Source organism: Pithys albifrons, chromosome Z, assembly GCF_047495875.1.
Source record: "Pithys albifrons albifrons isolate INPA30051 chromosome Z, PitAlb_v1, whole genome shotgun sequence".
NCBI classification, from domain to species: Eukaryota; Metazoa; Chordata; class Aves; order Passeriformes; family Thamnophilidae; genus Pithys; species Pithys albifrons.
Window position 1 is genome coordinate 47503069 of NC_092497.1, and position 13727 is coordinate 47516795.

General features: G+C 42.0%; 1 protein-coding gene across 1 annotated transcript in view; it reads right to left on the reverse strand.

The window, feature by feature from the left end:
- Positions 1 to 563: 563 nt before the first annotated feature.
- CHSY3 (chondroitin sulfate synthase 3) overlaps positions 564 to 13727 on the reverse strand; it is a 457717-nt gene continuing 444553 nt past the window's right edge. The window contains exons 5-6 of the transcript XR_011699970.1: positions 7878 to 7953; positions 564 to 592 (exon numbers count right to left, since the gene is read on the reverse strand). The gene's annotated coding sequence lies outside the window, so the exon portion shown is untranslated. The remainder of the gene's footprint in view (positions 593 to 7877; positions 7954 to 13727) is intronic.

Here is a 13727-nt window from a genome sequence, read left to right on the forward strand (position 1 = left end):
ACATCACTTACATTCCAGAGGATCTCAAAAACTATACCAACTTATGCAGCACTTTATTTATTACAGAAGTGAAAGTATCAGCAGATTGTAAAAGGCCCACTGATACAGTGGAGAGGTTTCTGCTTCCAGGAGCAAGGCTAGGAAAGTGGCCAGTGGAGCTCCCTAGGATCAGACCCCTTAGAAGCGAGGTCGGCTCCTCCTGCCCCCGGCCCGGCGACCACCCCAAGCGAAATAAGTTCACACCAGCTGGCAGTCCACGAGGAAAAGCCAAGTTTAATGCTGCACACTAGCTTATAAGGAGAGCATGGGAATTCCCGGATGTAGGTGGGGAAGAGGGGCGGAGATGAGGCGGAGACAGGGCAGAGTAACACAGTTCATTGGGTACATGCAAACAAAGGGAAAAGGGAAGGAGGGAGGGGAGGAGCGGCAAAAGGACCAATAGGAGAATGAGATGGGCGGGGAAATTCTACCATTGGGCTTCCGGCACTCCGAGGCAGGGACAGCCTTCCCCTGGGCTCCAGTGGCGCCTTGTGGGTGGCCCCGCCGGCAACTGCCCTCATGGCCGGGGCGGGTCAGGACAGGGGGCCGCGACCTGGAGGGTTTTGTGGGAAGAGGAAACTTGGATAAGGAACGAGGAAGGGAAAGTGACTAGGGTAGACATATTGGGGTGTATAACATTCAAATTGGGGAAACATCAATATAGGGTGTGAACTTATTAGAGTCCTTATAAATCTCTCACAGAGCTTCCATATTTGGGGAGCCGGGTTCCTGGACTTCGGCGTCCTTGTCTATCCATCTCTTGTAGTATTTTTGCCACTGTATAAACCCCGGATCTCCTCCTACAGGAAAGCACCTCGAAGGAAGCCTAACGTACTGTTCATAATTAGCAACAAAGACAACAGAAGCATAAGCTATTTCTGTGTGTTTTGTAAATATTGGCATGCCTACTTCTGAATAGCTGTAGTTGCACACTGTAAATATAGTAAACTCCTCTTCATCATGAAATACATAATGAGTAAAGACACTTAATTAGTATATCTCCCTCAGAAATTATTTACCTAATGAGATGCAATTGCAGTGAATGCTGTTCAGTCAGAACATTATTAGCATATATTCTATACCATAGTATATCCTCAGTCATTCCCAGGGACATTCCGTGGAGGTTAACCAGATGTTAAAGTCATTGCAAAATTTTAACTTTCCACCAACTGATACTCACGTCACCAAAAAAAGACAGTTTATGTGAACAGAATGTGATTTCCATTCTTGCCTTTCTATTCATGTACAGGGTTTTCTGTCAACTTTCTCACTAATTATAAAATCAGAGACTCAAAAACTGAATGCTAGGAAGTATTTGTTATTTCTTCCATTTGGGCAAACACTCTAAATTTCACAGGCAATTACAGCACTAATTTGCACAGTCATAGAAATTGAACATGCATTCCAAGTCTTCACAGATGATTATTCTCAAAATATCTTATAAAAGCCATTTAATTAGGACTCCAGGATATCTAATTAGATTTCCCAATTACCAAAATACAAATGTACGCTAAAGCAGCTGTAAGTCTGGAAGGAAAAATAAAGATCAACAGGCATGTTGCCTTGTTCTCTCTCTGCCGGCAGCTCCCTAGGAAGAGCTGACAGGTGAGTGATGCCACTGTTCACTTAGACAACTGTGAAATGAGTCAAGGTGATGGGATCACCAGTTCTTCCAGTAAGAGAACAGAGGCAAACCAGGAAACCATTCCGAAGCAACAGTGCCAGCCGAAGGTGACCTGTTTTCTCATGAACTAGTAGTAGTTTAGGGAATGAAGACAAATTCCAAAATGCATTTTAATTCACAGTTCTGCATTTAGAGACAAACTTAGTCCATTTCTGTATTTTTACCAGTAGAATAAACACTCCTAAGAAACTTCACTGAATGAGCTGCTGAGATAAACCCGAACTCACTCACTCCCTGTTCTACACCAAACAGTGAGATCAAATAGTTTTTCAAAGGCTAGATGGAGTTGCTAGAGCCAAAATGACCCTTATCTAGCACTGGGACCCATACAGCTGTGTCTATGCTTGGAGTGCCTCTGCACTTTATGTAGTTGTTTGGTCCTCTAAAGCCCAAATCTTCATTCACATTGTCATGGTCAGAGAGGGCAAATAGCGCAGAAAATCCTTGGCAGATGCAACTGACTTTACCAAGCTAAATCCTTTGACAGAGAGCATCAAGGGCACTGCATAGCACATTGCTCCATGGACCACATGCAGGGCTGTTTCACAGCTGGAGCAGGCAGTACATCTGTGGGCACACAGAAGCATGTTTGAGAGCCATCCCTGTTCCTTAGTGTCACAAAATTCTTCTTTCAGTATTTAAAGGTAATCAGTCCATAGGATGTTGTAGGGTGATAGCCCTGATATGAGTTGAGGGAAATGCCTCGACCCCCTGGAGGGATGCTTGCAGGAATGATTAGCTCCCTGAAAGTGCTTATTGATGGTGTTACCTATAGGGGGAGCCCCTTATACTGAGCTGGGCTGTGGACTGACGGTCAGAAGAGCTCAAGCACAACAGTCATCAGGAGGCTTGATCAGAAGGCTCAGAACTTAGGGAGTTTATTCAAGATAGAGTAACAGACAGCTCTTCACAGCACATAATGAAAGTTAGATCCTATTAGTTCCTATTACATCACCTCACATCCTAGTAGATCTAGATCTAACTAACTCTCACGCAGTAATATCCACACCTTTTATGCACTCTCACATCCTACATGCTATCAAATAATTGGTTAACCAATTCACCTTGCATACACCACAGCCTCTCACTGGTCTCTTAGCCACCACACATACTCCAGGTAGCTCTGCTCTCTTTAAGGTGGAACCTCCAAACAGCTTTCCTTAAGGGATGCACTTGCACTCACCCCTACAGTTACCAAAGAATGGAGTGCTGTGGAAATGACATGGCCTTTCTTCACTGCACCCTGTGGCACCCTGCAGAGACCCCTCTGACCCAGAGATCTGGAGAGTCACCCCTCAGGCATCTGTCTATTACCCCCAAAATACTGACTATAATCACTCAACTTACCTAATGGAAAAAAAAAAGATATAAAAAAAGATTGGGCATGAGAAAAAACTGCGGATTAAACTTCCACCACCTCTGGGAGGGCAACCTACAAGCTATCCTGTCTCCCCCCACCCCATCGGACATTGAAAGGGTGAGTAACCAATTCTTACTCTGTTTTCCTGTATTTTACTAATTATAATTTGCTATAACTCACCAGGTGTATATGTGTTAGTGGGAAGCGGGTATATTCTTTCTGTTGCTTTTGCTTTGGGTTACTGTGTTTAAATGTGGGGTTGGCTGTTGTGTTTCTGGTTAGTAATCCTCTGTTAAGTTTGTCATGGGAACGGTATACTGCTGGAGTTGCCTGTAGAATGTGTTTTGTGCCAGTTTCTTTTGGTTTTTTTGTCATCATTTAAATACAATCCTGCAGCGAAATGTTATCACCAACTAAGCAACACTTATAGTCATTGTCACATACTTGTATTAATAAAAGCTATGTTGGGAGCTGTTCTTGCTATTAAGTGTGGTCCATAAACTGAGTATCAAAGACCTTTCCAGGTGGTTGCTGTCCTGTGTTGTCTCTTCAGGTGAGATGCAGACAGGCTGATCTGGGTTATATAAAGCTTTGGTGTTCTGGGACACATAGTTAATAAGTTCTTCCTGGCTAAATTGTGGTCCTCATAGGAAGGTCAAACACCTTTCCAGCCTGTGTTCTGTCCATGAGTCAATAGGCAGTGCTGGGTTCATAAAGTTTTGATTGTTCCGAGGGCGCTTATAGCTACTAATTTTACATTAATATTGGAGTGAGGCAAGAAATCTTTGTATTTCTACCCCTCTCCCTTTCACGTGATAGATGTCACTGTCTTACCATCAGCACTTCTCAGATCACTCTATTCACTTCATGGACAAACATATGAAGTTCGTATCTGTGTCACATGCTCCTTACAGTCTCACCTGGTGCTTGTCCATCTCCATCATCCTAAGTCCATTAGCCAGTACTACTGGTAGACAGGACACTCTCATGTGTGATGGCTTCTTGGGCTGAGGGCTGGCTTGCACTGTATGTTCTAGATGAAAGCAGACAGAGAGGGAAGAAGGGAGGCACAGGCTTGGCATTGCCTTGGCATGGAGAATCTCATAATCACCACCATATACCAAGATCAGGGCTGGCTGAATCCTTGCCTAGTCCAATTCGTTGCTGAAGCAAAGTCACCCATTCTTGTTCTGGGACATCTCCAAAGTGTTCATACAGCAGTCAAGAAGAGACTTCTATAACAAATATGTCTGTGGGAAGGAGACTAAAATTCTCTTTATCTTCAAAATAATTTGGATAATTTTCTCTCTTGGATCAGGATGTCCTAGGTACACATAATGATGGCACCCTGTATTTAGCACAGGCCTTGTCACTAATGGACTTCATAAAAGAGAAACAATAATATACTTTATTGATATAAAAATATGAGTTAACAAACTGTAATAGTAAAGGAAAAGGTGGTTTAACAACATTGAATGGCAAGGCATACTTGACTATTTACTGCGTAGAGGACAGGGTCAGACAAAACTCTCTGGGAGAACCTTCTATTGAGTCAAGAGGTTCAGAAAGGGTCCCATTGCATTCTGAACTCTTTTCTGATGGGAGTTTTGGTGTCGCTGAATCCAGACTTAGTGTTAGACTTGGTCAAAGGTTTATGTCTAAAAGATTATCTGTGCACAACCAATTCTTTATATCATTTAGCTAAGATTTCAAAGTTAAGCATGCTGTTATGACTCACCAAAAATCTGCCACAGTGATGAATATTTCAGCTATGTGGAGTAACCTTGAGAGGTGTCCCTACTCAAGGGGAAATCCTGGCATGCAGCTTGTTACCATGTAGGAAACCCCAATGGGCCCTGGGTTGTCCACTGTTTGTGGAGTAAGATGATTCACTTACAGTTATATTTCCATACCAAACAGTTGCCAGGGTCACCATTCCTTAGCTACCATATTCTCATCCATTCTCCAAAGTCCAGGGCAGCCATCACAGCCCCCACCAGTGGTTATGGTTTAAGTGGAGAGAGGCACAACACACAGGTTTATGTATGAGGAAAGACCATCCCAGACCTATATTGAAATATTTCAAAAAGCCAGACCTCACGTGAGTTCAGCTCTAAGCAAATGAAAACTGAGGACTGACTTGTGCTGTGCCCACTGGGGTTGCTTTGTGTCACCCAGGAAAAACAGCTGCATGGACAGACGGCTCCAAGATTACTATTTTAGGGCCCAAACTGGATTTCATACTAAGATGGGAGACAGTCTTTTCTACCCATTGTGACTTCTACATGATGGCAGGACTCTAAGATATCCTCTTCTTTGCTCCCATTCCCCACATGGGGGAAAATAAAATTAATTTTTGTCCTGCAAACTAACAGCATTTTTTTTCTGGCACAGGTTAGGTGTATATCACTTTGACATTATTTTACCTATTGCCACACCAACAATACCCAAGGGGCTTTATCCTTACAGTTCCAGTGCAGTGACCTACGCCATCTTCCCCAGGGATGTCAGGTCCACTTCTAACTCCTCACTCTTGCTACAAGGTGTGGTAAGATTTGTTGCACAAATCAGTCTGCCCCACACAGGTAGGCCAAAAGCAGGCAATCTGGGACAGAACAAGTGTTAGAGATGCTTTGCCAAGGGCCCAGAGGACAGATATTATCCATTTACCTATTACTGTGCAGTGTGTCACAAGGTGTGTCTGGAGTAACCTTCAGAGTATGGATATAAACAAGATTTTCTACTGAGCTGATCCTTTGGAAGCAACCTAAAAGATCTGCAGGAATGTAGATGTTAATGCTGCAAAAATTTTCAGCATCCTTTAAACCTTGCAGCCCATTAACAACCACAACACCCAACAGACCTTCCAGTTCCTTTATTTTCCTGCAATCTAAATTGAGAGTCTTTTAAGTAGATGAATTCTACTAGCTGGTAACATCAAACAGATGGAGAAGCATTATGCAAAAGCCCATCAAAGTACAGAAGAGGCATAGTAAAGATGGAGTAGGCCTGTATTAGAAGAACTATTGCCACAGTTCTCTGTCTCTCAAACAGTTTTAAGTATCAGGAGGAGTCACAAAATGTATAAATAGCTTCAGCTTTTCTATATTGGGATGCTCATGCCGCTGGAGATCTTCAGGCTGACCCTGTCTTCCCTTCTCCAGTGACTTTCTCCACAGAAATTACTTTGAGAGTCTTTTTAATTTGACTGTGCCACAAAAAGGGTGTCAGAAAGCAAAGACTGGGAAGAATTTCAGAAGTGTTTAGATTTCTCAACTGACAGTTTTTCAAGAGTGCATGGGAGCACACTTGCTGGAGGATGAGAAAAGAAAAAGCAAAATGGAGAGAAAGAGAACAAGTGTATTACACCACACTTCTGGTCTTATCCTACTCTGTTGTCTGCCAAGCAAGAAAAGTGCACAGTAAGGAAATCTTGCTCAAGTAATACCCAAATTTAAAGTTCAAACTCTCATAGGCAAAGAAACTGACAGCTGTTGGTATTACAAAGTAAAAAACACACACAATTATTTTCAATTTGGAGATACTTGCAGTCCACAGGATTGCAACAAGATTGACAATTCTTCAAGGGAAAAAACCACCTGAAAACATTTATTTAGTACAAATGTCCCAGTATCATTTGCTTTAATAAAACCCTAGTAATATATCTGCAGTAATACATTTTCTACCAATGATTTTTCTAATGAGAAAGTAGCATAAACCACTTGAAGCAGGTATAAACTTTGTGTCAGGTGCAGAAGTTTTTCTTTTCCTTGGCTCCACAAAGTGTAAGAACAGTCCTAGGTACAACACTGGGCTCCTTTGCCCTGAGTTGTTCTTACAGGAATCATGATGCTTACAGAATTGCTGGTCTTCTTAGCATCTGGCATACACTATTAAATCTCCTGATGGAAGCCAAGGGGCTAAAACAAAAATATTAGAAATGCTTACTCATTTAGCCCTGATGTAACATTGTAATATTCTAGAATTCCATTTAAAACTATTTTATCATGAACTTATAAAGATGCTCTGGTTTTCTGGGGACTAGTTAATGAGTTTTCATCCTTCAGAGGTATCATTTAGATTTGGGTTTCTAATGAACTTGAAAAGGTACAGAATTTTGCATCATTTGAGTCTAAGACCTCAGCTGGCAAATCCAGTGTGATTATGATGACCTCTGGAGTAATTCAGTGGTTAAGGAATAATAAAGGCTGAATGAAAAAACATGCAACATATTGTGGTCATGCCAAATGGGCAGAAACAAAAAAGAAAAAAACACCCTAGCTTTAACAGTTTTCTCATGTCCAATTACTGTTTTCTCCTCAATATGTAGAAGAACAGTTCTAAGTAGAGGCCTCCAAAGCCAAGGGAATTGTGAAAGTTATGTCTGCATCACACCATGGAGGAAAGCATAGATGAAAGAGTAAGTAAAAACCACACTGGCTTCAGAAGCCAGTACAGGATACCTTCTGTAGCACGACTTTTTACCACAAGCTGCAAGAGCCACTAGCTTGGGCACAGTGCCAGGCTAATGCAGACTAATAAGAACAAGGTTCTACATCCAAGACATTATATTTCAGGAACAAGGCACTACATCGTAACAGTACAGTGCTGCACTTTGTTATCTTTAGGTGCACCTGAGATCTTTACACCTCTATACCCAACAAAGGAGTTTGCTGCTACAGGAAAAAAAAAAAAGGGAGGCTTCACACAGTGCATGCAGTTCATTGAATGTTTTTATTATGAAATATTGTGCTGGAACAGATGGAGTCTTACAAAGGTGAAAATGTACATTACCCTGAGAAAAAGATGTCCTCATTTTCCAGCTCCATCCAGGATTGTCTTCTCTTGTGGATTCAGTGAAGAGACTCTGCTGCAAAGGAAAGACCAATCATTGTGGGAGATAAGGCACACTTAAAATGTAAAGTGAGCAGGAGGGGCAGTCAACTACCTGCTGAGCCACACCTGGAAAGCCTTCATCTAAGATAAAGGTAAAAACCAGTACTCAGCCAGGCTTCCTTCAAAGTAGCACTGTGATCCACTCAACATGCTCATTCTAAAAGAAACCTGCCAACAACAAGGACCCCAGCTTCTAACAGAAATGGAAGCAGTATCAAGCAGAGGGAGTTCTAATAAGAATCCATGAATTTGGGAACTTTGTTTAGAGATGCATTAGTGAACAGATTCTTATTCAGAAGGTGTAGGAAAGAACATTCTCTTGAGCCTTCTGTAGGGCATCTGTGGTAAGTAGGACGTCATTGTAGGTGTAATTTGTTTTCTACAGCACTATAGCTTGCTGTCTTTACAGCTCAAGGAGAATAAATAAGTGTTGCATATATATATATGCATATAAGTAGGTATGTACACATATATATTTATAAACTGATATATGTGTGCATATACATATATAAAACACTTAATAGATTAATGCAGTCTTGGACACAGAAAACCTAACATGTCTGTAGGCATATACCTGGGTTGTAACTCTTCATAGCACCATAGTGTTATTCAGCTGGTGTAGTTTTAAAATTTCAAGTCTATAGATCTGTATGTGAAAAATATGCACAGGTTTAAAAAAAATTACAGCGTCCTCTCTTTTTTTTTCTTTTTTTTTTTTTTTTTTAATAAATTGGGTTTGGAGGTGAAATCCTTGCACAGGCAAAAGGAAAAGATTATCATATAAATGTTGCTCTCCTCATATAGCAGATTCAGCTACTCAAAGCTCTAAAAAACTGCACAAAATTGTCTTTTTTTTTCTTAATCAAACATGAAATAGAACAGAAGGAAATTTCAAAAATTCTTAACACTTATGTATGCCAAAAAGGTGCATGGCACAGTCCCAAAGGAAAAAATAGATCTTCAATATGCAAAAATCTTGACTTCTGCTATGACATTGTTTTGGAGAACTGGAATTACAAATTCTGAAATGATGATTTTTTTCTGTTAGAAAGCCGAAATATAACATGGAACAACCTTCAGGTCTTTTAGAGCCCTTTTCTTCAAAGTAACTCTGTAGGAGCCAAAGCATCTGTTTCAAGAGTCACAGAAATTGAAAATGCTCCCACTATATTTCATGTTAGTGTGAAACCGTCATAAGGAATCTGCCACTTCTGCAGGACACACAATATGTGCAGGAAAGTATCAGATAGTGTATGTAGATTTCAGCAGTAGATTTCATAAAGTCATGATACAGTTTTGCTTCAGTATTCATTCATATGACATACCCTAGAGCTAAGACAGGAATTTGAAGCAGAATTGGATTTGAATCAAATCTTTCACAGAGCTGAGACTCATCTTTGGTCAGAACAGAGAATGGCAGTTTTCAGTATCTCCATACAGCCAGTTTCATTGAGGCAATGGTAAATCATCAACTCATTGTGAAGAGACTGGAGAGCTCCAGGGGAAGACTGGGTGATTTCAGGTACAAAGAATGTCAACCATTCAGTCAACCATTCAGCTGGTCCACAAGGCTGCTAAATATCACAGCTGAGTCGTCTGTGTAGGGAAAAATAAACGCTCCCCCACCTCGCAGGGTTTGATTCTATCCTTACCTTGTTTAACACCCAGCTTGTTGCCTGAGGTGTCAGATGCACGGGCCTTCAGCCCCTGGCCTGGGCGGCCACTTTGCACACTTTAGCTAAGCACAATGCAGATTGAGCCATGAGCACCAATAGTCCAGTCTCTCACAGCACTTGGGCAGTCACTGCAGGTGGTCGAATGTTTGAGTGATTAATCACTAACAGTTCAATCTCTTTAAAGAAGGCAAAACACCAATAAGCCAAAAAGGCATATTTGGAAAAAAAAAAGAAAAGAAGAAAAGAAAAGAAAAGAAAAGAAAAGAAAAGAAAAGAAAAGAAAAGAAAAGAAAAGAAAAGAAAAGAAAAGAAAAGAAAAAAGAAAAGGTGGATACCAGAGTTTTTGTGTAACCCAGACCTATGCACCTGTATATATGAAAGGAACTTGACTGAAATGATGTTCTCAATATGAGAACATCACAGGGTAGTGCCGAAGTTGGTAGGAGGCTTCCTATGATATCTTGACTTGGATATCTCTCTGCAATCCTAACACATGTTTTGTTAGAGAACAAACTACTAAATTTAGAAGTTATACCTACAGTATCATTTTGGAAAAACCTATGTTTTATAAAATAAAAGTTAAGCATGGTTTGGTAGTTGACTAATTATCTGAAACATCAGCACTCAATCTGGTTAGGAAAAAATAGCAAAGGATTAAGGTTTTCTGTTGTTCAAATTAACTCGAAAATACATACATATACACAATTATGTACTGGAGAAAGCTTACTGAGACACAGCAGATAAAAGAAACCTATTTTTGAAAAACAAGGTATTCAAGATACAACTAACATGCCAGTAGAGTGCAGCTATTCAGAATAAACCAGATCTTTACACAAACTCAGCTCAAGTGCCAAAGCAATATCCACCTTTACTTTACCTCTAACGTACTTGTGTTTCCCATCATGAAGCTATAATTCCTTTTTTGTATGAACTGCAAATCTCTGCTTAATATACCAGGAGAATGTTCTGCAAAACCTACCTCCCACACCTGACACTTAGGCTACAGTTTTAACGTGAACACTTCCCCACTTCTCTAGTCTGTGCGTAAGCAAGGAATGATTTAATCTCTTCTCACATTCATTGCTTTCCAAAGTCTATCTCACACCAGCTATCACATTACACACAAAAGCTTTTTATATCATATTCATGATATGCCAAATAATAAACTGAACTCAAAATATCTGTTCATGCAACAGCTCATTCATACCAGAATGTCATACCTATCTAACTCTCCTTAAGTGTCTTGGAGTTTCCCTAGAATTAGAGAGAATAACAGCAGATCCCAAAGTGCTACCATAGTTTTTATCTGCAGTCCTGAAGGACTCTGTTACCTTAGATACTCACTTTTCAGATCATGATCCTGTCTATAGTACTGTTGGAGGAGGTTGATTATCTTTCTATTCTATGCCTTTGGAGGTAGCTTCTAATTGACTTGCCTAACAGAAATTTCCATACAGCTTCCAATGACAATTATCCAGAGCAAATGAGCAGATCAGAACCTCTACAGACACACAAAATCAATCTGACAGTCACAAGCCTCTCTTCTCTGGCTGTGGTTGCTGCTGCACAGTTCCACTCCCCCTCTCCCCCCCCTTCCTTCTTAAATACATTGTCCTGGGGCTGATATCACCATTGCTGGTGGCTCAGCCTTGGCCAGTGGTGAGTCTGTCTTGAGGCCAGGTGGTACTGGCTCTGTTGGACACAGACGAAGTTTCTGGCAGCTTCTTACAGAACTCATCTCTGTAGCCATCCTGCTACAAAAACTTTGTCAGCCAGCCAGACCTGATGATGGCAGATGCATCTCTCCAGGTTACAGGTTGCCAGGTGTGCCTGATGCCTCTGCATGAGGCTGGGGCAAACAAAGTTATCTTGCAGGTGTGCCACGGTTGAAGATCTGTGTCATCTGCTGAAGGAGCTATGGGAAGAAGTCAACTGGCTGTGCAGTATGTGAATGCTTCACAGAGTGAACCAACAATAGACAGAGTGATTATTTTCATAGACACTACAGACTCAAGACTCTTGAAGTCATGAGCCTCCATTCTAGTGGAGAAGCAGGTGGACTCAGAACTCTGCCTGTAATTAGTCAAAGGACTGTGAGTCAAGGGTCTGTTAAAGCTGAAGGCTGCAAGTGGGTCCCTGCACATACCAGCAGGAAGGATCCTCCTTCTCCAAATCTGACAGGTAGGACTGATACCTTCTACAACAGCTATGAAGCTCTGGGACTAAATGGCCAGACAACTGATGAGGTGGATGAAGGTCCTTCTGGGGTAGTGGGGCCTCCTAAAATAACACCATCTGTGACCTGCATCCTCTGTTAACAGTAGAAGAAGGATAGTAGTAATAGGAGACTCCCTTCTAAGGGGAATGCAGGGCCCGATATGCAGACCCAACCCAATTCACAGGGAAGTCTGCTGTCTCCCAGGGGCTTGGGTAAGGTACATTTCTGGAAAACTCTCTGGTCTAATGAGGCCCTCTGGTTACAATCCACTGTTGGTTGCTCAAACTTGCAGTGATGAAATAACCAAGAGAAGTCTGAAGTCAATCAAAGGAGACTTCAGGGCCCTGGGACAATTGGTAGAGAGATCAGGAGCACAAACAGTGATTTCCTCAATTCTTCTGGTAACAATCATCATCAGTCATTGAGTGGCCCTGAGGCTGGTGTAAATAGAAAAATTTGAAGGTTTTTGACATGGAATGATCTACTCAACACCTGGTCTACTGATGCCTGACAGGATGCACCTTTCTCAGCGAGGAAAAGATGTTCTAGCATAGGAGGTAGTAAGGCTCATTGGCAGAGCTTTTAAGTAGCTTGAAAGGGGCAAGGGGACAAAACCAGGCTTGTCAGTGATGAGTGATAGGTTGGTGTGTCAAAACTTGAAGAAACAAGCACTACTGGGATGCCCCAATCTGCTTCATGAGGAGTTGGCTACAATGAACCATACCTAAAATGTTTCTTTACCAATGCATGCAGCATGAGGAACAACCAAAAGTATCTCAAAGCTTTGGCCCAGTCCAGAGATTTGACATTGGCATAAGTGAAACTTGGTGGGATAAGTCCTGTGACTGGAATGCCCTGTTGGATGGTTCTAGGCTCTTCGGGAGCCGTTGTCTTTATGTGGGATTTCAACTTGCCAGAAATTAACTGGGAGCATCACACGGCTGGTACAACCTGTGCCTGAAGATTCCTAAAAATTGTAGATGACAACTTGATGGAACAAGTTCTAAGGCAACTGCCTCTGAAAGCTGCTCTGCTTGATCTGCTGTTTGTCAACAGAGCAGATCTCAAGAGCAAAGTGGAGATTGGTGGCCTCTTGGCCACAGTGACCATGAAGTGATCGAGTTTAAAATCTCTGTTGACAGGAGGAAAAGTGCCAGCAAAACCTCAGTTGTGTACATGAGGAGAGCCCACTTCAGGCTGCTCAGGGAAGTAGTAAGCAAGGTCTCAGGGGAAAATGTTTTTGCAGGTGCTGGAGTCCATCAGTGCCTGTCACTTCAAACCTCACTCCCTAAAGGCACAGGAGCAGGCAACTCCCATATGTCTGAAGTCGAGGAGGTAAAGCAGAAGGCTGGTTTGGCTGAGGAGGGATCTTCTCTTGGAGATAAGGCAAAAAAGTGGAGGCAAGCTTAAGTGACATGGGAAAAATTCAGACATGCTGCTTGCCACTGTAGGGAGAAAATTTATGCAGCCAAAGCTCAGTGAAGTTGCAGCTGGCCAGAAATGTGGAGGACAATAAAATGAGTTTTTACACATATATAATGGCAAGAGGTAATATGGAAATATCATCAGCCCATTACAGGATGAGGGTGGTCACCTCACAGAGACAGAAAAGGGCAGAGGTGTTGAACACTTTCTTTGCCTCTGTCTTCCACATGGATGATGGACCAAGGAAGTCTCAGTGCCCTGAGCTGGAGAACCATCACTGAGAATGATTAGGTCCCAGTCAACCCTGAAACTGTGTGGGATCTGCTGCTTGTAGTGGTCTGACTTGGCAAAATGTCAAGTACCAACTACAGAGGCAGAGACACCCCCCCCCCCCCGCCCCCACCCCATTCCTGAGGGAAAGGCAGGAAA